Here is a 3449-nt window from a genome sequence, read left to right as displayed (position 1 = left end):
GATTAAAGGCGTGCGCCACCACGCCCGGCTTGTTTTTGTTTTTTGTTTTTTGTTTTTCTGAGACAGGGTTTCTCTGTATAGCCCTGGCTGTCCTGGCACTCACTCTGTAGACCAGGCTGACCTCGAACTCAGAAATTTGCCTTCCTCTGCTTCCCAAATGCTGGGATTAAAGGCGTGAGCCACCACTGCTCGGCTAATATTTGTTTTTTTTAAAAAGTATGTGTATGTGTGGTTATCTATGTACAAGCATGTGTGTATGTGCATCTGAGTGTAGTGCTCTCAAAGGTCAAGAGAGGGCGTTGAATTCCCACGGAGCTGGAGTTATGGGCAGTTGTGAGCCACCTGACATGGATGCTGGGAACCCACCTTAGGTCCTATGCAAGAGCATCAAATGCTTTTAACCAGCGGGCCACCTCTCTGGCTCCGCTTTATCCCTATATTTATTCATTTTTCTCTTTCATTTGGCTAAAAACTTCAAGCAGATCTAACCCGAAGGCTAATTAGACAAATCTACCACAAGTCTTAGTTAAGGTGGGGGAAGCTGACTTACCTAGTCGTTAGCCGGGGCAGACATCACCAATCAATCACGGACATCATCGATACGTTTCAATCCCGATAGCCACGCTGCCTCATTTCCCCTCAGAGTAGCCATTGATATGGAACATTAGCTTGGCTGGGGAGGGAACACATCCACGCCAGTGGGGTTTCTGGTTCATCCCTTCTACACTCCCTAGTAAAGGGTAGTAACGGGAGGTTCAGAGTGCCTGGCATCCTGACTCAGAACACCCTCCCGCATAACTCCTGTTTTTTCCTCCAGTTTCACCGGGGGTATGCCGGCAACCTGTGTATTTCTCACCTGTCTGCATGTCCTCTGAGTCAGTGATGACAGTCCCCTGGGGAGGCTCACCTCGTCCTGACTCATCTGCCTCGGACCCTGGAGGCCACCTGTCGTTCTTTCTCTCTCTCTGATGAGGTGTGTTGGAGGTTCTGCCATCTTGACCTGGACTTGGAGGTTTTCTCTAATGATCTCACCATCTGGAGCTCCAGAAGTCTAGGGGTCCTGCCTCTACTGTGACCGTACCCCTGGTGCTTGGGTTCTCGTGGCAACAATCCTGCTCGGCTTCCTTCAAATAAATGCTCAGGACTGCCGGGGCCCTCTGATAACTAATTGGACAGAAAGGCCTCAGCAAGCAGCAAAGATTGACTCCTTGGTCCCTGGATGGCTGGCTAATAACCAACGTTGCTATAAAACGCTCATTTTTGTGGAGTCAGGAAAAAAAGGTCAGAGCGCAAAGGTGCCGGATGCTAAGCCTAATAGCCTGGATTTAATTTAATCCTTGGGACCCACGAGATGGAAGAAGAGAACTGACTCCCACAAGTTGTCCTCTGACCTCTGACCTCTACACCTGGGCTAAAATACACCACACACACACACACACACACACACACACACAAAGTGGAAAAAATGAATTGAAAAAGAAAAAAAAGAAACTTTTTTTTTGAAACAGTGTCTCATGTCTCCCAAGCTAGCACCAAACTTACTATGTAGCAAAAGATGACCTTGAACTTCTGATCCTCCTACCCACACTTCCCAAGTGCTGGGATTATAGGCATGTGGCACCATGCCCAGTTTTATGTTGGAGATAGAGCCCAGGGCTTCACTTGAGCCAGACAAGCACTCTACCAAGCCAAGCGAGCCACATCCCAGGCACCGGGAGTCTGTTGTTGTTGTTGTTGTTTTGTTCTTCGAGACAGGGTTTCTCTGTATAGCACTGGCTGTCCTGGAACTCACTCTGTAGACCAGGCTGGCCTCAAACTCAGAAATCCACCTGCCTCTGCCTCCCAAGTGCTGGGATTAAAGGCATGTGCCACTACACCTGGCTCTACTAGGAGCCTTTTTATGCTGCCATGTTTTGTTGTTTTGATGGCCACACCTGAGGTCCAGAAGGCAGGGTGTCATCTCCGTGGGGACTGCCCTCTTCTGAAGACATCCTCCTTGTCAGTGCCCGTGTCTCCTGTTTCAGGGACTCAGCTGTTGTCCACAGCCATGGGAAGGAACTCTTGCCTGCCAGGCTTATGCGTGGCTGAGATCTCCCTCCTCCTTCAGTCCTCATCTCTGCTTCCTGACTTGGGTCACTGTGGGCGTTGAATATTCCCCTTCCAGGAGCAAACAGCAGCTTCTGCCTTTTCTTCCACCTTCCAGCTTCTCAGTAGGATTTCCCAACTATGTAATTGCCTCCTCTCCTGTGGTTGGGGGTGGGGGTCCCCTCCATGTAAGTCATGAAGCATCAATGAAGGGAGAGGGCTTTTCCCCCCCACTGTGGAGATGAATGGCTTCCTTAGGACACATTTCTAAGGGTGGGATAACTCATGGCTGGATTTGGAGACTTAGAGATTAAGAGAAATGGTGGGTGCGGTGCTGTGGTGGATAAAGTGGCCAGGAAGCACACACTGTCTGGGACACGTGATGCTCTCCTTAACCCTGGAAACCTCTTATCCTTTCACAGGTGGTCCCTGGGCTGGTGTCCTCTCTACCTTCCCCTAAGAAGACTCCACACCCACGAATGTGGCCTTCTTTGGGAAAAGGGGGGTCTTGGCAAATGCAGCTAAATTCAGGATCTCAAAATGAGGTCATCCTAGATTCTCTAATCTGAGAATCCAATGTCAAGGCCTGAGTAAGAGCAGAGAGAGAGAGCAATGGCATGGTGTGACAGGGGATGCAATGAAGTCAGGGACAGAGATGGGAGCCAAGCCTCTGAAAGCCAAGGAAGCTGGGTGGCAGGTCAGCCAGGGAGGAAATCCAGGATTTATTTCCCCTGGAACTTCCCAGAGGATCAACCTTCTAGCCACTCAATTCTGACAATTTAGCTTCCTGAACTGGGAGGGAAAAAAAGTTTTTTTTTTTTTCTTCATGAGACAGGGTTGTACTATGTAGTCGAGGCTGACCCAGCACTCACTATGTAGCTGAGGCTAGCCCAGAATTTATGTTGGCACTCTTTCCTCAACTCCCTGAGTGCTGGGATTGCCCAGCTAAGGCATCAAGAAGCAGAGTACGTGGATAGAGCACAGGCGTGCCTTAGCACTTGCAGGACTGAGAGGAACTGGGAGAGAATAATGCCACCCTGTCAAACACAGCGAGTACCAGGCAGTCTGGAAACGATGCTTTCCTAGATCCATGAAACCCTGGGTTCGGTCCTCAGGATCAAGTCACCAGGTGTGGTCATGCATGTTTGCAATCCCAGCCCTGGAAAAGGAGAGTGGGGAGGATCTGGAATTCTCTTGCACGCGCCTGACCTGCAACAGGATCCTTCCACACACGTTTATTGGGAGAGCTTGATTGCAGAGGTGAAGTCACCCCAAGCCCAGAACTGGTGCTGCTTATATAGGCCTAGGAGAGGCGTGTCTCACACCTGGATTGGTTGTGCTTGGGTTATGCTTATGACCTCATT

The sequence above is a fragment of the Mus caroli genome, chromosome 8, assembly GCF_900094665.2.
Source record: "Mus caroli chromosome 8, CAROLI_EIJ_v1.1, whole genome shotgun sequence".
In the NCBI taxonomy this organism is placed as follows: Eukaryota; Metazoa; Chordata; class Mammalia; order Rodentia; family Muridae; genus Mus; species Mus caroli.
Note: the sequence above shows the minus strand (reverse complement) of the source record.